The 21,222-nt window shown below is 37.7% G+C and overlaps 1 protein-coding gene and 1 long non-coding RNA gene across 2 annotated transcripts in view; one reads left to right on the top strand and one right to left on the bottom strand.

The window, feature by feature from the left end:
* Positions 1-3,282: 3,282 nt before the first annotated feature.
* Positions 3,283-4,709, bottom strand: LOC128863679 (uncharacterized). The gene is made up of 3 exons (XR_008454620.1): positions 4,444-4,709; positions 3,526-3,584; positions 3,283-3,404 (listed from the first exon to the last, which is right to left on the bottom strand). It is a non-coding gene; the product is annotated as an uncharacterized LOC128863679 (long non-coding RNA).
* Positions 4,710-17,849: 13,140 nt separating this feature from the next.
* The window catches only part of LOC128864826 (homeotic protein spalt-major), an 82,098-nt gene continuing 78,725 nt past the window's right edge, over positions 17,850-21,222 (top strand). The window contains exon 1 of the mRNA XM_054104583.1: positions 17,850-19,285. The gene's annotated coding sequence lies outside the window, so the exon portion shown is untranslated. The remainder of the gene's footprint in view (positions 19,286-21,222) is intronic.

The raw sequence follows: 21,222 nt of genomic DNA, 5'->3' as shown, positions 1-21,222 counted from the left end.
GTTTTTTCAAACCTGTTTTCCATTCTCAATCATAATCCCACACGTATGATGGGAAACCTTATTTCTGTATGGTCAACGAATTAAAAATATGTATAAAAACTAAGTAATAAAATTAAATATAAGTCCAATTATCACTTTCAAGCGCTACACTTTTTTCTCAAAATGGTGTTTTCAAAGTTGGTGACCAACATTATTCGAAAACGGCTAAACCGATTAGTCTCAAATTTTAACACGAGCTTCTTAAATATATATAATATATTTTAGTAACTAATCGAAGATTTTTGCTCACCGATAAATACTTTTGATTTTTTAATTTCAGAGGATCCAGTTCAGAGATGTAGTGGTCACCGCAAGGCGTCTTTTTTGAGAGGTGCTCCCAGATATCTGCTGTAGTTCCTTTCCGAATAAATATTTTTACTAGTACTAAGTCTTAAAATAACAGTTAAAAGATAGCAAAATATCAGCTCAGTCCATAAGTTCGTGCGTATTTTACCCATAATTTCACTTTTGTACGGTTTTTGCATACAAAAAATTATTCGCGGAATATAACGGAACTATTTATATTTTCTTTGATATATTGTGCATTCAACGAGTGATTTTAATCGCGGATAGAAGCACGTGTTGTTAAAAAATAAAATGGAATCGTCGAACGCGTATAAGAGGCATATTTTGTATTTTTTTTATAAAAGTGGTAAAAATGCAACAACTGCTGCTGCAGAAATAAACACTGTTCATGGAGAGGATATCGAGAGTGTAAGGACTGCGCAAAAGTGGTTTTCAAAATTCCGAAGTGGTAACTGCATCTTCCACGCCCCGCACGCTGGTCGTCCTGAAGTCTTTAACTCCGACGCTTTGCTGAAACTCGTGGAAGCTGAGCGAAATTTGACAGTCGATGTGATAGCTCAAAGGTTTCAAAGCTGTGAAAATGGGTTCCGTATAGACTTTCCGTCGCCAACCTTCAGCAGAGAGTGAATGTGTGTTCTCCGCTCCTGCAACGGCTTGAAAATGAAAGTTTTTTGAACCGTAACGTTACTGGTGATGAAAAATGGGTTCTTTACAATAATCCTGTTCGCAAACGCCAATGGTTAGATAAAGATGAAACACCAGAACCGACCCCTAGAGATGGCCTTCACCCCAAGAAGATTCTCCAGTCTATTTGGTGGGATATGTCCGGTATTGTTTATTATGAACTTCTGGAACCAAACCAGACGATAACTGCTGATTATTATTCCCATCAGCTATCAAACCTGAATGAGGCACTTAACAAAAATCGACCGTCCTTAGTGAATAGACGCAATGTTCTGTTTCACCACGACAACGCAAGACCTTCAACCGCAAGTCAAACATTAGGTAAGCTGAACGAGCTCGGATGGGATGCCGCATCCACTATACGCTCCGGATATTGCACCTTGTGATTATCCCCTTTTCCGTGGACTTCCATCCCACATGAGTAACAAGAACTACTCCTCAAAAGAAGCTATAAAAAGGGATATCGAAGAGTATTTTGGCTCCAAGGACAAAACATTTTGTAAGCAGGGAATTAAAAATTCGCCTAAACATTGGGAAGGCTATGTAATGAAAGAAAATATATTATTGGTTAACAAATACTTTAAACATCTTTTTTATTAATTTTAAAACCACCCTTTAAACACGCACGAACTTATGGACTGACCTGACATGTGTACACATTTTTAGATCAATAAACTTGGAAGTTTTCTCAGAATTCTCAAATTCTGTAAAATTCGCTTTTTTCGGCCTTCTAACTGTATATAACCCCTTAAGCGAAAGCTTATTTTCGACACTCCAAGAGACAAAGCTGTTTAAATTTTGCTGTACTAAAGAAGCATCCCACTGACAAGTCACTTTATAAACAGTTTGAGACCATCCCCATAAACTTATATATATATATATATATATATATATAATTGGCACGTACATCCATTTTGGGTGTTTGGCCGAGCTCCTCCTCTTATTTGTGGTGTGCGTCTTGATGTTGTTCTACAAATGGAGGGACCTACAGTTTTAAGCCGACTCCGAATGGCAGATATTTTTTATGAGGAGTTTTTTCATGGCAGAAATACACTCGGAGGATTCTCTCTGTGAATTCCGAATGGTAGTCACGCACCAACCCATTCGGCTACGTCGGCTGCCAATGCCCATAAACTTACAATGGTTAAAACAGACCTTAATGTATTGTAAGATGCCCGTGGAGGCTTCATAAGTGTAGGATTTAGTGCAGTCAATTTGTACAAACAATCTGCTTTTGGAAGGATAAGTTCTCAATCATGACATGAAATTGAATGAAAAAAGTGAAGCAGAATTTTTCGATAGGTTATAAAAAACCTTTCAATTAAAGAATCATATAACATGACATAACTCCATTTTTATAACAAACAAAAATTGTAATTTCTGTAAAGTTAAAAAATTCATTTTTATTGCAAAAAAAAAAAAATATTTTGAATAAATAAACTCGAAGTTATCAGAACAATGCTCCCGTGGTTTCTATTTTAGCTTAGTCTTGTTTATTTTGAACCTCACCTTGTATGATATTCGGTCCATTCGACCTATGCAATTTTTGGCTACTCTTTCCAATAAATCTGGCCGTATCACATAAATGGTGGCTTGAATATTAACAATCGAGTTAAAAGCGTTGTATGGCCTGTAACGCCGTCTTGTTCGAGCCAAATGACGTCGATGTTTAGCTGAATGCGCCACCATTCACCGTATAAAGACCGATGATGCCACCTTTATGAACTTCGCGCATAGCCTCAGCTATTAATAACAAAAAATTTATTTATATCAGAAACAAATTTTTAATTCCAAAATTTAAAAAAAAAAACCAAAAAAAAATGAACTAACTTAAAAATTATATTGTAGAAATGTTAAAAAAGCCTGGTTATTTCTATTGAATAATCCAACGCACATTTTTTACATTGAATAAATCGTAAAATTATTAAATGCCGCCAAAACGTGCTCTTATTAAGTCCGAACCTACAAATAAATCAATCTCGACATATCATTTTTCAGCTCATTTATGTGCCTACTAAACGTTAAGGTTCGGCGTGAGACCGTTTCGTCAAATTTAAAATAAAAAATTATTTGTATGCCGAAGTATTTTACAAGCTTTTCTGTGCAGTCCCCGCTGATGCCAACTACGTTGTCGATTTCAGGTAGTAGTTTGGTCAAATACTAATTTTTTATAGATATTTTTTAGGAATTTTTTTTTGTAAGAAAATAAAATGCGATCGTTTTGATTTTATAATATGTTATTATTGACATCCAATAGTATACAAAAACAATTCTTTTTTTTTTGACATATTTCTTTGTAGTAGTGTGGCACCAAAGTAAGGGTCTTAAAAAAAATATAGGTGGCTTGTCAACAGGATTTTGGCTCTTCAAGACATCTGAAACGAAAAAGTTATACTGATTATTATTCTGTAGGCTTGTCATGACGGGTGCTACTTTTCGCTTCTTTTCAGCCCTAATTTTCCATATCACAATCTGATTTCCACCCGAAAAACATACCTTTTTTTCAAAAGTCCGCCATTTTTTTATTTTTCAAAAAAAATTTCCCATTGTAGCACCTGAAAAAATGAGTATTTGACTATGTACTATGCATCATTTATCATTTGGTTTCACATTTTTCAGTAAATGATGTGAAACGCAAAATGTAGCCCTATTTCCGTGGCCAAGAAAATTTACTTTCCATAAAAGCAAACGAATCTGCGGAATAAACCCTAAAAAACAAAGCAGTGATGGCATTTGAAAAATAATTGGCAGTGCGAAAATAGCCATACATTTTTGAGACTGTCACCAGGACTTTAATTAACTAAATCAGGGCTACTTATACATATAGGTAACCACGTGTGTGTCTTATTTTTAATTTTTTTTTTGTTTTTTTTTTATGTAACACATGTTTTTATTTACTCTAAGCGATCGAGTTCAGTCCAGTCTAACATCAAATGTTTCAATCTAGTTTGAATTCATTTCAGTTTTTCGTATACCCAAATCTTCACGAACTCTTCAGAGAGACAACAATTTAATAAAAACATAGAGCTTCGAAAATTCGCAGTAAATTTTCTTCAGTTTTGTGTTTAATAGAAACCAAATTTCGTTTGTGTGAAAGGGGTAAACTATTATTTTTCGGAATATTTACTTGAAAAAAAATTTAGGTGCAGTTTGAACGTGAAATTTTTTCACTGGCAAAATACGTAAAATTAAAACTTGAGTGCAGTAAAAAAAGCTACTATTAGCCGACGGCAAAAACCTCTGATTTCCATTGATGCTTTAATTCATGGATATAAATCGAGACAAATGCATTTAAAAGGGTTTCAGAGGGGATATTTGCATTCATATGCACGTAAATGACGAAGTTTATACTAAGTCACGTAGATACATTTATTGTTTCGTAGTTTGTAATCCTATGAAGGAATTTCTATTTACCTGAAAAACTGCCAAAAATTCACTAAAGCAGTGAGCAACATTTTCATTATTGGCGCAGCATAAATCACAGAAGCGAAAACGGACGAGTATTGCCGATTAAAGCAGCAAAAGTAGCGACGGCACAGCAATCGACAGAATCAATCACTCAGAACTCAGCATACAAATAACACCCAACAATCAGCCAACAGTGTGTGAGCAGCCAACTGACATCTCGTATTCGATTCGTTATAAAAATATTGAACCTTCCTCCACGCGCACGCCAAGTATACGATTTGCCGTCGCTATAACGCGTAATGTTTAATGCATAATAAAAGCAAATATAACATAACGAAATGAAAGATTAAAATGAAAAAGTATGCATGTATGTACGCGTGTATACATCTACATGCAACAACAACAGCAGCAACGGAGAAAAAGCCAACGCAGAATAATTTGATTGAGAAGAAAATTTTTTCGCTCCGCCTAACGTTGTCATAATTTGCTGTTGCTGTTAATGCTGTAGTTGTTGTTGTTGCGTTTGCGTTTGCTCTTCTGCTTTTTATCATTACTTATGTTATTGTTGTTAGTGTTGTTTTTATTGAATACATTTTTTTTGTATTAGTTCGCTTATTACTACCTCACCAACACTACCGCACGCAAACGTCGATTGCGCTCTCCGTCGCTCACTCTCTGCGCCGACGCAGCGCAAAGCAACGCCGCGCAGCAATCAAAAATCACTCAAACCAACACATACTCACATTTTTACAACGGGTTGGTGGGGTGAAGGGTGCCTGCTCAATACACTAATAGATTCTATAAGAGGAATCAGTTGCTCATACGGTGAACACAGACACACACTCATATTGTTGTATGCCTTTTTGTTGCAATTTATTATCGTCAAAGTTATTAAATGCCGCCAGTGAGTTATAATCACTTCCAACCCCGTCCATAGTGGTTGTCAATAACGACGCAAGTGTGAGCAGTCGAGCTATAGTGTAAGTTGTGTATAGCTGCTAGACTGTGCTCTGTTATAAACGCTGCTTTGGGAGTACTTGCTTGAAAGCGCTTAACATGGGGCATTAACAGTCTTATACAGCTGTTAATTCAGAATTGTGTTAGCTTGCACAATAATGTTAAAAGCAATTTCTCCAGGCTCAATGTCGTTCTAACAGCACCTTAAAAGTTTCACTAACATATTACTGCAAACTATTTAACACGGGTGGAGTGAGGTACAGCTGTTAGAAACTTCGAAAGTTAGCAGGTAATAAAGTTGATATGTAAGTTAATTCTGACGGCTGTTAATGCTCACATTTAGTGTGTGTAGGAATACAGCGATGATTTTGAATTAATAAAAATTTAGTTTTTTTTTACATGCGTACAGGGTTATATTATTGTAAATACAAAATTAATTTAATATCGCAGGAATTTTAAATGCTTTGGATATGCGATAATTGTAATATTTTTTGATGTATCTCCTATCAGCTTCAAATATACATATTCACATTTTTTCTTCAATTCTCAAGCCGAAATTGTTTCTGATTCGCAGAGTAATGCTATTTTAAACTCTATATTCTTAAATCCTTGCATTTGCCGATTCATTTGAATTGCCAAAGCGGCGAGAAAGCAATTTTGCTAGAGAAAATTCAAGTTTTAAAAAGAGAGAGAGTTTATTCTGTATTAGGTTAGGTTAGGTTATACTGCCTGGCCGAAGCCACGCAGAGACCAATTTGGCCCATTGCGATACCAGATCAGAGAAAATATGCATCGCTCAAAATGCGGGTACTGTTCGCGAATTTAGGAGTCGCTCAAGCTCCAGTTCAGGGATATATTCTATTCTACCGAATCTGATAGCACCCTGGTGGTGTAGTCTAGCTTTCGGGAGAGCCAGAGGGCAACATAGGAGACTATTCTGTACTAAATTGTACATATTTATCTGATTTGTATGTTAAAAGATCCTGGATTATCAAACCATGCATGTCAGAGAATAGAAACTTCGAAATTTCAGTTGCGTAGTCCGTATCTAAAACTTTCCCCATGCCCAAGATATCGTAAGATCTGAAGATATTTATGGTATATCCAGTTTAGTACGAATTTGTGTGGCAAGCCTACTTTCGAAGAAGAACGTCTGAGCTGAGGAACCAACTATCTCAAAATGTCACAAGTGTTAATTCTTGGCTGCATTCTGATTTGCTAAGAGTTTAATTGCGGCATTTGGCTCAACCCGAGCTGGCTACTAAAAATTTTTCAGACTTAAGTAAATAAATGCTCTTTTTGGGGTTGTATTTTTTGCATGGATCCATCAAGAATCTATTAGAAAAATTACTATGGAGTATCCACCGGCTATAGTTCGCAAAACTCATATTCTGCATGTGTAGGATTCTACACCGCATGCCGTATATTATCTCTGGTTTTTTTTTTCCTTTTTTATATTTACAGCACCGGCTACAGCAACCAGCTACATGCATATCTTCCACAAACCTTCATCTGCTCTTTCTCTTCTTTCGCGTTTCTCGGGGAATATCTGTTCTACCCCTTGGAAGTTGTACGCAAAAAATTGATTTCAAACTCTGATCCTCCTCTCAGCTCTATAGGAAAGTCTACACAACGGAAGTTTGGCTCATACTCTGATTTGGGTTCCAGGACATAGGAAGGTAAATATAAATGAAATTGATAAATGAAATGAAGGGGATTGAATTGGTCTCAGAGACTACCTACCCGGTCATCGGCATCACCACCCTGATTGCTGTTAAAGAGGAATTGCACAACTTATTTCTCAGGAAAGCGCAGGAAAGATGGAGCTCCATATTTTCAAGTGCTATTTCGTCTCTGGACGATCGGCACACACGGAAAAACTAGGGTTACCATTTAACTCCAATTGCAGAAGCTCTAGGGACCTTTCAGGGCTGGAGACTGTTGAGCTCTTTCTCTATAAATATCCGGGTTTTTCAGCTAGATGATTAAGGTCACTGGGTGCTTCTTACTTCGTCAGCCTGGGGCAGTGCGCCAGCCTAAATTCCATCAACAGCTCTGGCTGGCTAAATATATCTGTATGCTGGAGGTCTCATAATGTTATCAAAACGGCAGTTTAGTGCTACTTGAGGAGTGCCAGAGTTGTACTTTAACCATTTTACCTACCTACCTGCATATAGGAGAAAAGCGTCGAGGCTTCGGTGATTTCACAGAGTATTAAGCCCATAATTTTCACTTTCTTTCGTTTTTTCGATACACCTGTACATTCAACTTAAAAATACCTTCTTTTACTTTTAGGATTGTGGACAGCTTTAACGGAGCTACATATAATAAGTATTTAATATAGTGTGGGAGAAGAGTTCTTGGTCTGATACTGTGATAGCTTTGAGCAGGTCAGTTGGTCTGGTTTAAAGAGTAGATATTTTAGTATGGTTCTTTTTCTTGCCTTACATCAAGCATAAAATTTGCTGCTATTTATTTAATTCTATTTTTGTGTTCACCGGTCACTGGACGATCGACACACACACGGAAAAGCTAGGGTTACCATTTAACTCCCATTGCAGAAGCTCTGGGGACCTTTCAGAGAAGGAAACTGTTGAGCACTTTCTCTGTAAACATCCGGGTTTGGCAGCTACACGATTAAGGTCACTGGGCGCTCCGTTCTTCGACAGCGCGGGGTCAACCTGAGTCCCATCAACCAACCAACCTAAGTCCCATCAATCTTCTCCAGGATATCAACAGCTCTGTCTGACTGTAGATATCTGCTTGTTGGACGTCTCATAATGGTATCAAAATGGCACTTTGGTGCTATTTGAGTAGTGCCAAATCGGCACTTCAACCATTTCACCTACCTACCTACCTATTTATTTGAGCTTCACCAAGAACTTTTTAGCTTTGTTAAGGAGTTTGAAGGAGTTTAGGGTATTGGAAGTTAGGTGCGTTGTATCATGGCACAAGATCCCAGTGGTGTTCCGCTTTTCTTATTTTATTCCATGAATAGCGACTCAGAATCATACTTGAAGATGGCATCCTTAAATATTTACTATGTATTTTATTTATAAAAGATGAGTACTAACAGTCATTGTAGATTGAATCATCATCTCTCTAACCTGGGAAAATACTCAAATACAAGTTTCAGGTTCTGTCGATAGGAAGATGACAATGCCAAACGTGTGCTGGCAAGGGCTTAGCACTGATACATAAGCGGGCAAACATCTGGGTAAATAAATTTTACCAGAGAGGAAAATAATTATCATTAAAATAGGACAAATTCGAATATTTAATGAGGAAGCCGGGTTCAAAGAAGTATTCTAAATCCATAATAAATTTTCCAGATCGCAGTTATATGCCCTTATAATAATAATAGCACTTTATAAGCACTGCAAGCATCCTTCTGTTTCATTTCCATGAGCACATTGGCAAAAAATCGTTTTTTCTAAAGAAAGTTTGCGTTCAACATTTTTGGTTCACAGTGCCCGCCTGCTGCCGTAGCATACAAACAAATCCATGCAAATGTCTGCAAAGTTCCATGAAGCCTCCTATTGCGCTTACAGCCTTCTCTGTTAAGTACACAGATATTTTAGACAATTTGCACACTGTTATTCCGCGTACGCGTTGTCGTCGGCCTGCAGCTCCACTGGCCACTTTGCAATGCAGTGCTGCTCTTTTGCAGCGCTTCCTCCTGTTTTTCCTCAAAGTGTATTCTTCATCAAATTACGTGGCTTTCCGCGATAAGACAACTTCGAGCAGTGTTGCACACGTAGTACCAGCCAGCCAGTCGTCGTCATCTTATGCCGCTGCTAACAGTGCGCGCTAAAAAGCATACACGAGTGTCACCACCGTCATCGTCGTCGTCGTCGTCGTTGCCTTTGCCTTGTTTGCCAGCATGGTCGGTCGTCTCCATGTGCAGCCAGCAGGCAAGCACACATGGCTGCAGGTCCATTCAAAGTGCGAATTTTTCCGCGGTCCATGCTGTGCATTTATTCCGCCAACAAAGTAATTGTACGGTGACGGGCTCTCGCAAAGCATCTCAGCGCATACGCAGTTTAGTAATCGTACTCGTGAACGCGACGCGACGTGAATTGGGCCAGTGTATAAGTGAGTGAGTGTTTGAGTGAGCACAAGTGCGTGTGTGTATGTGTGGAGCAGCAATCTGCAAGCGTGTGTGTGTGTGTGTTGGTGCAGCCAAGTACAAGTGTTGGTTGCTTGCTCTTTGTGCTTTTGGCAGCTCCAAACAGCAAGTGGCGTATGGCGTATGACGCATGTTGGTGGTGGAGAAATGGAAGCTCTGCAGACGCAGACGCAGACGCAGACGCTTGGCGTTAAACTCGCCGCAAAAAGCCGACGCTGCAGAAAACAAATAACAACAACAATAAGAGTATCACCTCAAAATATATGCACGTCAAGCCAACATTTTTAGTGGCTGTTTGGCTAGCATTTTGCTCTCTCCTGTAGGCACTTGCTGGCAGCTGCTTATCTACTTGCCGTGTACTGGCGGCGGCCGAGCGCAACGTGCGAAGTTTTGCGTTTATTTGCACGCACTGTAGTGGTGCGCAGCAACGGCTGTACTGTCAGCTAAGCGCTGGTTCTATCACTGAAACTGCTGCCTGCTGGCTACAGTTGCCGCTACAGCTACAGCGATTGCTGTTGTTGCTGCTATGCCGCCGCTTACTTGACAGCCGCCAGCAAGCCAACAAGCCAGCTGCTGCTGCTGCTACAGCCACTGCTGCTACTATTGATGTTGCGCTCCGTTTTATATGCTCTAGTTCGAATCTTGGCGTTCGTTTCGTTGCGCCAGGATATCCTGATTTCTAAGAGAAAGAAGTGTATTGGTGTAGTATACACGTCGGTGTACCGAACTGAAATTTGGTTTTTGGGCGATTGGAAAATTTTTTCGGGCATACTTAACTGGCAGCCCAACCACTGTACCCTAGTTGCGTATTTGCTTTTTTAAGAGGCACTAAAAAAATTCCAATCCGGTCTACACAATAAAGGACCTGTGTGCGGCGCGACACAGGCAGGATATAAGCGACGCGAAATAAAAACGCTATAAACGGCGACGCAACGCCACGTCGCGGCTAAAAGCGTTACAATGATAGCGCAATTTTAAAAATACAGTTAATGTTATGCGGAAAAAATGTTTTTGAAACGACCTGTTTTTGAAAGAGATGCGTCAAAATGAGTTGACAGAAAAAAGTTGCGAAAAGTTCATAAAATTGTTTAAAGGCAAATTATTTGATGTGGTTAGTAAATTTTAGTGAGTCAAATGCAAATAGAAAAAAATTACATTAAAAAGTAAGCAAAGATTTAATTTAATTTTCAACTAACAACAAAATGTTTGAGCTCGTGAATTTCGTACAGCGATGCACATACATACATACATGAGTACATCTGTATATGTATATGTAAATATTTATATGACGCTGTTTGACGGGCGAATTGTAATGCGATGCACTAAAAGGTTTGCTGCTGCTGCTTAAAACTTTAAAACTGCGGTTTCTTAAGAGCACTAATCATTGAGGCTATGTTTTGTACTTTTTAGTAAAAAAATTAGTGCACGCCGGCGAGAAAAAAAATTTAAAAAATAAATAAAACTAAAAAGTTTCAATTAGAAATAAATAAAATGAAATAAAAAGAAGTTATTAAAATTAAATAAATAAAAAAATTACATAAAAAACAAATAAAAAATAAATTAAATTAAATAAAAACTAAACGAAAAATAAGTTAAACTAAATAAAATTAAATAAAAACTAAATAAAAAATAAATAGAATTAAATAAAAACTAAATAAAAATAAATAAATAAAATTAAATAAAAAATAAATTAAATTAAATAAAAACTAATTAAAAAATAAATAGAATTAAATAAAAACTAAATAAAAATAAATAAATAAAATTAAATAAAAAATAAATAAAATTAAATAAAAACTAAATAAAAAATAAATAAAATAAAGCAGGTATGTGACAGAAAAGATTAACAATTTAATGCACTATTGATTCAAAAAAAGTCAAAGCAAATTAAGTAGACACTAACGAAAAAAAAAAAATAATAATAAAAATAACTCCAGTTCAGCAGGATGAATAAGTTCATACATTGAGAAATAAATACATAAAGAAATTAAGAAATAAAATAAAATGATGGCGCATGAGAACATAAAAAAATGGAAAAATAAATAAAGGATGTCTCAGCAAGAAAAGAAGAAGCATTTTCCCAAAGAAAGTGTTTGTAACTAAGAGAAATAACGAGTGTACATTGTGTGGCAAATATTTTTATTTATCGCCTTTAACCCTACGTTTGGCATCTTTTTTAAAACCTTCGGTTGGGCACCCGGATGTGGCCTCTTTTTCGTGCTGTTCAAGGATCCTTTTTAAAAGGTTATATCGATAAATCGAAATTAAATTTTAGGAAGCTATTTCCTCGGAAGCTTTTATAATAGAAATATGTTAAATTCAAATCAAAAATATTTTAAAAATGAAAAAGCCAGTCTGGCCAGAACCGGGTGCCCAACGGAGGCTTAGGCCTTCAATGCAGTTAAGAGATATTGCTTAGAAATGTGTACAGAGCTGCTTGAATAGCTTCAATCGACTCACGAAGCTGCTCATGCAATTGCGCTTAATGTAGTTCCGAAAAAAGATAAAAATCACAGGTGCATACGGCGAATAGTGCAATGAAATATTTGTAAACATTTTAAAAAATTTGCTATTTTTGTTTCAGAAATTCACGTAAAACTCTTTAATGGCCAATCGATTTTTGGTCAGCCAGCTAGCTGGAGTGGCGCAAACCATGAATTGCGTTTAAGAACAAACTAAAGACTCGCTCAAACTGCAATACAAAGTTGTCAGAATGATGGTGGTGGTGAAGGTATTGTTTGAGTGACACAACTCAGACCCAATCAGCACAAAAGATGCCATTTTAATACATCACCCATAGAGCCGCTGCTTTTTATTAGTCAAACCATCTTGACTTGGGGATCCTGCAGAGAAAGATACTGTTGAGCACTTTCTCTGCAAATGTCCGGTGCTGGTGGCTAGGCGTTTGAGATTCCTTAGCGTGCCCTTTGGGGATGGCTTAAAGAAATTATCCACCCTAGATCCCTTTTCTCTCCTCCCCTATATCAACAGCACTGGATGGCAGTAGACGGCAGGTAGTGGTCCACATTATGGTATCAAAATGGCACGTAAGCGCTACTTGTAGTGTACCGGGGGTACTCTTGCCATCTAACCTACCTACCTATCAATCTGCCTATGTCGTTTATTTTCTTTTCTGCAATTTATTTCAAGTTAACCATCGAGAGAATTCGCCCAGCATTTTATGTCGTAGATCATCCATGCCTGGTGAGACTGTTTTCTTATATTCTTCTTGACTGCAGCTACTACATCTAGCGTTGTACGGCCACCCCATCTTCCTGGCTATGGTCTCCCAAAGGCCAGTGGCCGGTTTGTGTTGACGTAATTCTGAATATTTCTGCTCGTGGCTTTCTTAACAATTCATCAGTTTTGGACTTGTTGAAATTGTTCTTCTTTTGTTTAGTTATTTTGCAGGTATTTGTGTTAGTCCATCTTACAACGGCTTGCTTCTGGCATAGCGAGAAGATCTCTCTTTTGCGCACGCCTTGGAGACAGCCTATTTCTACCGCTTCAGTTTCGTCATAGGATGCCTCCTGACTTGCCAATTCATCAGCTTTCTTATTTCCTTCTATGTCCCTATGGCCAGGTACCCAGATGAGAGCGACGTAGTCGTGCACGTTAAAGCTTTAAGTTCTTCTTTGCATTGTCTGACGATTTTTAATTTTATTATAGGTGACTTCAAAGCTAAGATGGCTGCTTGACCTTCTGCAAAAAGTTGTCAGAGTAGTCAGCAATTGCAATTTGAATGATTTTCACAGGCTATTTTTAATTTATTTCTAATAAAATCATGCAGTTTTTCGCTGTTTTCTGTGTATGACCAGGTCTTTCATCGTCAGCAAGCGTTTCTCTACCCAATTGAAATCTCTTCTGAAGCTCGTCGATTTGCGTGCGGGGTAAAAAATTACCAAAATATGCATTTGGAAGCATTTGGTGCATATTGTTGAAATATTTACCAAATTTAAGACAAAAGTAAAGTAAAGTCTTTCGTTTTTCATTCTCCGACCGCAATATAAAACGCATTAACAAAGGTCACACAGTAACTAACGCTAGGCGCGCAGACACATGACTTCTGAAAAAGTTGTCTAGATGAAAAAGAGAAGGAGACGATTCTTTACCACTTTGTTGCTCTATCCAGACTAAGATGCACTATTTCAGGTATACAATTCTTTCAAGAGTTGCAGGATCTCTGCACTGTCGAAATCAACGACCTTCTACAGTTTTCGATCAGTTTATTTTTGCTTTATTAGAGATAAGTACTATATAAGTTTCGCATATGGGATAGCAGAAGACTATGAGCTTGAGTGTGTCCTATAGTGGGCAACTGCAACAACCTAACCTAACCTAATTCACCTTATTTATGTATATCCAGATGTTCTATGGAGCTCAAATTCAAAATTTTTTCAAAAGTTGTCGTCGAAAGTTATTTGTATTTATAAAAAAATCGATTATTCTTTTGCAGAGGATTATGCAGGCATTTGGAAATCTGTTGTCACAAGTCTACTCTTATTTCTATATATTTTCTTAACCCTGCAAAAATAAATTAATAATTGACCTTTTTTTAACCCAGTCTAAGCTCTGTACTAAAAAAAAGTTCTGTACTAAAAAGTACGCTGTGACAAATGCGACTTGACACTCGCTGAAGCCAAGCGAGCAGGCAACTCTTTGCAAGTAGATAATAAATTCATATTGCGAGTATCATCAAAAAACTCAAAAAGGCCTTCAAGTTGCTTGTGGCAAGTGCAAGTTCAATTCGCAAATGCTTTCAAAGGCGGAAGTTTTCGCTACCATCACTGCTCTCTATTAACTACAAAAATTGTTTCAATGTTTACGTTTTGGTTTAAAATTTATTGTCCCTTATATTGGTTTACTTGACCGAGCTTCTCCTTCTATTCCTGGTCTGATGCTGTTCCACAAATGGAACCACTTTGCCAAAACATACTGCCTATGAGTCTTCGTTGTCTGCAGCCGCGCTCAAAAATATGAGTGAATTGGTAAAAAAGTGTGAATGGATTGAGTATAATGGACTTGCACTTGTGCGTATGGATAGAGAGTTAGACCAGTGAAATATTTTAGAGGTGCTGTAAATAAAGAGAAAGGATGATAATTTTTTTGAAATGGCACCCAAAACTTTGAATTTCTTCAAATTATTTTATCGTTTTAGATGTCGTTAGTGAGTCATATCACAAAATGTTCTAATATTCAGTCATAATATATGTCTATTTAAAGGTGACATAACCTGCAAACTCTCTTTAAGCGTCTTGTGTTTGGTGAAGGCAGTTAAATGCTACAGCGCTCCAGAATAGAGGTGCAATGAGAAAATTCTATACAAATCTATACATTCTTTAGCATTTCCAAGGAGAAAAGTAGGAGCAGGCGGTTACAAAATTTTGTCATATTTATGGACTCAATGCAGGAGTGCCCGTAGAAGCCGAATGGGTCAGTGCGTGACTAACATTCCGTATGTGCCCGGGTTTGACTCTCTGGGCACAAAACAAAAAATGATAATAAAAGTTGTTTTCTAATAGCGGTCGTCCCACTGCAGGCAATGCAAGCCGCCGAGTGCACTGAAAAAGTTCCTCATCAAAAAACGAAAAAACATCTGTCGCTCCCCCATGTGTCCTCTCTATTTTAAGGCGCATTTCACTTTGTATTTGGAATCTGAGTTAGCAAGGAAACTCGACTTCGTTGAAATTATAAGAGCTTTTGCCTCAGCTAAAGCAAGAAAAGCAAAATTCTAAGCATCGTGGCAGTCATTTTCAAATATTTGTAAGGCTCACAAAATGAATAAAAAATTTTAACTTTCTTCAGCTGCGTTTTTTATTTCAGATCTGCTGAAGAGTTTTCTAAAATTTATTTTAATCAATATTTAATAATTAATTCTATCAAAAATTTTATCAATGAGTTTTTCAATGTTTAAATGTTATATCACTGTAACATAATACGCATTTTGATAAATAAAAAAAATTTTATCTCAAGTTTCCCCCGGGGCCCGAATACTCTCTCCACGGCCCTGCGCGATAGCATTCGCCATTTACTGCTATTTTGGCGCCAGTCTCGTCTTTGAAGAAATAAGGGCCGATGATTCCCCAAGCCCACAGTCTCACAAAGAAAAGGAGCAGCAATTATAAAATATTTCTGAAAAATTTTTAGCCTAACTTATTTAAAGGGAAATTATTAATCTTTTCGCTGGAACGACTTGAATGTGCCGCAAAACAATTTAGTTTTTTTTATAACTAAAATTAGTTTTTAGAAATATTTTTTTCCAAAAATTCACCTCGGAGTGTAAGCTTAAATCGTCTGCCTAAAAATATTTAAAAAATTTAAAAATCAATGACATTAAAATGACGAGATTTTTAGTACTTTCGAAGCGCTCCAGCAATTGTAAATATTAAGAGTTTTATGAATTGTTTTTTGGGAAAGTCTTAAAATATTTGGTGTTTTTTAGCTGCATGAGAACTATCGATACCGATAACTATGGTTTGACAGCCGATAATGGCTGACTGTGTTGAAATTTCTTAGCAGTGAGGCTTGGCAAGTCATCATGAATCGTTTAGCGCCAGAAAAACGCTTTCAAATTGTGGAAATTTCCTTTGAATCTATTCGCAAGGTTCATTGAGCGCTGGCGGCATCATCGGTCCTTTTTCCTTTCTAAATGAGGCAGGCGCTGCCACTGCGGTAAATGACGAGCAAGGCAGCGCCTTGCTGACTGAGTTTTTATTTCCAAAAATTAATCAGCTAAACTTGGGCGACATTTGGCTCCAACAAGACGGCCCAACGTACAGGGGTACAGCGTGATTAGCAATCTAATTATTGGAATATTCAAGCTACCTTTGAAGCCATACTCCCAGATTTGCTGCAATTTGTTTGGATTTGGTCAAAGCTAGGACTAATCGAATGGATCATATAACTTGTAGCCGGGGCGGACACATATTTCTTTTTTTTTCCTTGTTCACTCCTCTCGGGAGCATAGGGCGTCGTCAAGACTCTTCCATTGTACACGGTTCTGTGCTGTTGTTTTTGCGCCGTTCCATGAGATGTGGGCATCTTGTAGTTCGCGCAGCATCGACCTTCTCCAAGCGTTTTTGGTCGACCGCGACCTCTGCTCCCTTGCGGGTTCCAGGCCAGTGCCATTCTCGTGATGCTATGTTGTGGTTTACTCAATGCGGCGGACATATGCCGGATATTATATCCCAAAAATAAAAGCCATGAAATTAATTACCAAATTGTAATAAGAAGACAAAGACATTCCGACAATATCTCCGTTTTGTGTTATAATTTTAAATTCTCAAGCTGTTAAAAAACATGCGATATAGTAAATTTTGTAAAGCCGATGGAGAGCGATGCAACCTAATTGTGTACATACATACATACTTACATTCTATGGAAAGCCTATGCCAATTCTACGCAGAGTAAAACCAGTCGAACATTTTTTTTACTTCTTATCTCAAAATGGTTAATACCAAAGCAAAATATGTCAGTTATTCTACACTACATATGTATGTACCAAGGCGAATTTATTATAGGTGACAGCTACCACATATAAGTAAAACCCTACATGTATTTGTTGTTGCGTTTGGTCCAAGCATCACGTCAACGTACAATCGCAAATGTAAACATACGAATGTAAACATACCAATACATACAAACAAAGCATATCATTTTGACGTAAGCCATACCTACGGCGAAAAATTCAGCTGGGTGAATGCTGTCACCTATAATAAATCCACCTTGATATGTACTTTTATAAAATTCAAAACAAATTAATTAGATTCGCCTTGAAGGTGGCATCGGCAAATCAGCTGATATGTTTTGTTTTCTTTCGCCGTGTCCATGTGGCCGCCAGCTCAGAATGAAACAAGGCGAATTCATTATTTGTTTTCTAGTTTCTCAATACTTTGCTTTGACAATCAAACGTACAGAACAGTGTTGTTGGTCTAATGCTACCACTTTTAATGATTGCCCCTTGAAACAAATTTAAAATATTTTATGAATCCAAAATTTATCAGCAAATTTCATTTTATGTATATTAGCAAAAATAAAACTTGCATTCGCTTAGTGTAAATTTGTTTTTTTTTTTTTTAATTTTTCGTGTACCTTTCAAACATCAAAAAATTCAATTACATTCCAAACATCTGCACATTCACTTGCTCACTGCGGCAATGCAATAAGCATTTTGCAATTTTGCGAGACGCAACAAGCCGCTTATCAGGCTTTTATGTTGCCACCGTTGCTTTGCTGCTGAACGGCTGCTGTGGTGGCCGCGCGCAGCTTTGCTTAAATGTTTTCAAATGAGTCATTGATGCTGAATTTATTAGAATACAATCAACACAAACACAACAACAAGACGCAGGAACAATGATGTTAACAATAACAATGATAATAGCAACAAGCGAGCAGTCAGTCGCAGCAGCAGCAGCAACAGCCAGAACATTAGACTCAAAGCACCAACGTGGTTCGTAGCGCCAGTCAAAAAAAAAAAAAAAAAACGAAAACAAAAAAACAACAGTTCGAAACAGCTAAAAGACAGCCCAACAGCCAATCAGGCCATATACTACCAACCAACCAACCGACCAGCCATACCCACACATCCATACAATGTGACGTTGGCAACCGGTCGCCCGCTCAGCCAAACATCCAATTGTCCGTTTCTTCCTACATTTGTCCAACAACTCAACGCGGCGGCGTTCAAATGTTCCACTGTCTGTTGGTGCATACGTCCGTCCGTTGGAACGTTCATATGTCTACACCCTGTTTTTTACTGCCCATTTCTAGCATGCACACACACATATATATGTAGGTATGTAACGCGTCTTGTTGCTGCAACTGCAAATGCATTGTGAGCGTGCGTATGGTATGGCTGTGTGCGTGCCCGCGTGTGTGTGTTTGGGTTAGTGCGTGCGCTTAATGAGGCTGATAAAAAAGTGTACAATAACAGCAGCAACAACAGCAGCAGCTTTGAAAATAGAAAACAAAAAAATAAATCATCATCTGACATTTCTTCCTTTCAATTATAGTGTTTACACACTTTTACGAAGCGTGTGATTTTGCAATAAATTTTTTCTACATTCTTTTCCGCATAAAATCTAATCAATTCAATGTATTTTATGTAGTTAGCAGCGCTGCTGGGAGGAGCGGAAGCAAAAGCATAAAGTGGCAATAAAAGCAGCAAAACAAAAATCAAATAACTTCAAAAATCTAACTACCGCCTGACAGCAGCAACAACAACAACATCACGCAATTCAAAGTGCATTTTCGCGAAATTTGTTTTAAGCGCGTACTTACACCTATACATATACACGCATGTATGTGTGTCCATCTGTGCGCATTTGTATCTCTTTTTATTAGTTGCAAAAATCAGTTGAAGAAAAAATTGCTAGGCATCAAAGTAAAAGCGATTCCATACAGCAAAATTAGTTGTTAAAAAATTTAATGAAAAAAAAATATATAAAATTAAATTTAAAAAATAAAACGGAATGAAAAAATTAAATTTTTTATAAAAGTAAACGGATTCTAATCAAAATTCTCGTCGCCTTACAAACAAACTAATTAAATAAATCAATAAAAATATATGCAGCATAACGCCCAGCAGCAGCAGCTCGTGTTGATTGCATAGCATTTTGTTGCAACCAACCATCAGCGCGCATGCCACAATGCCGTCGGCTGTGCAACACACCAGCTGAAAGCGTAAAACGATTCGTGTAACGGCGGCATTCCAGTTTTGTTTGGTTTTTGCAATACTCTACACGCCCGTGATTAATTACGACCGAGGTGAGTTGATGAAAAGCTACATGTGCACACACACACACACACATAGGTACATGCATATATTTTTAAATGTGTTTTACTAGCATACCAGCCGGCCAGTCTAAGAATTTCAATTGATAAGCGTCACTGAAATGTTGTCAACAACATATTTTGTGATATGAGCAGCAATGCGCTCGTTAAAGTTGCAAATTAAAACTATAATAATAAATAAATTCGATAAGAAGTGCTTAAAATTTTTTGTAAATGAGCTATCAATGAATTTGACGTCCAATGAATAACAGCTACTTTGACATGCCCCGAAACTATAGAACACTTTCTATGCGGGTGCATGGCTCTGGATAGAAAAAGGTTCAATATTTTAGGTAGTCCCTTAAACAACTTGGCAGAAGTAGTCAATTTAAAAATAACAAGCCTTCTTAGATATATTACGAGGGGTGCCTTTTATATGTCGGGATTAGAGAACAAAAACAAATTTTAATCATCGAAAACCACTTTATTGTTTTTCAAAATATTCTCCATGAAGATCTATACACTTTTGCATGCGTTTGAACCAATTGTCGAAGCACTTTTGCCACTCTGAATGAGGTACCTCCAAAACATGCATTCTGAACGTCGCAACCGCTTCTTCAGGTGTCGAAAAACGTTGACCTCTCAGTTTGTTTTTTACGTACGGGAATAAAAAGAAGTCATTCGGTGCCAAGTCAGGACTATACGGCGGATGACCCATTAATTCGATGTTTTGGGTGCTCAAAAATGCAGTTGTTTGAGCCGATGTGTGAGCGCTCGCATTGTCCTGGTGAAGAGTGATCCGTCTTTGGCGATTGGTTTTCCTAATTTCTTGGAAGACAACTGGCAAACAAATGGTTGTGTACCACTCAGAATTTAGTGTTCTGCGTTGTTCTAGTGGTACGGTTGCGACATGTCCAGTTTTTCCGAAAAAACAGACGACCATTTGCTTGGAAGTGCTTCGTGCGCGAACAACTTTTGTTGGATTTGGCTCATCTTGAAACACCCATACAGTCGACTGCTGTTTACTTTCGGGCTCATACGCGTAAATCCATGATTCATCACCTGTCATGATGTCATAGACGTGTTTCGAAGCCTCGCGATCGTATTTTTTTAGCATTTCCTCCGACCAATCGACACGAGCCTTTTTTTGAGCGATTGACAAATTGTGTGGGATCCAACGCGAACAAATTTTTTTGACAGTCAAATGTTTGCATGTATGCTGGTCCCACTAATGCCCAAGGTTGTCTCAATCTCACGATAGGTCACATGACGATCTTGCAATATCAGTTCATGCACAGCATCAATTTTTTTTGGAACAACAACTGATTTTGGACGACCTTCACGAAATTCGTCTTGGAGTGATGTACGACCACGATTGAATTCACCATACCATCGATAAACACTGGTCCTTGATGGAGCTTCATCGCCAAAAAATGAATTAAGTTCATCCATGCAATGTTGCTGAGTTAATCCACGTCGAAAGTTGTAAAAAATAATCGCACGAAAATGTTCACGATTTAATTCCATTTTTGGACCGAGATGAATCTTTTAAGTTACTGTAAACAACACAAATAGCGCTGGTATTTCAAAACGTTCTGAGTACGTAAAAGCCAAAAAATGTCAAACTTTGCAACACCAGGGTTGCCAAATCCCGAAATATAAAAGGCACCCCTCGTAAAGCCACAGGTTGGTTCAAGGACAATGTAGAGTGAGGAGAGGGTACAGCCCTGGTGGTATCACAATGGGCCTACAGCTGGCCTAGGTGTGCCAATTGACAACTACTATTCCTACCTACCTATTATACAGGATGATCCATATACAATGCAATTTCTCCTTTAGTTTTATTAGTTTTATCTATACTAAATCTTACGTATGTATACCTTTCTTGAGTAGACACCTCTGTTAGAAGGAAAAAAAACTGACAGACTGAG

The sequence above is a fragment of the Anastrepha ludens genome, chromosome 5, assembly GCF_028408465.1.
Source record: "Anastrepha ludens isolate Willacy chromosome 5, idAnaLude1.1, whole genome shotgun sequence".
Taxonomy (NCBI): Eukaryota; Metazoa; Arthropoda; class Insecta; order Diptera; family Tephritidae; genus Anastrepha; species Anastrepha ludens.
This window is presented reverse-complemented; position numbering and strand designations above follow the sequence as displayed.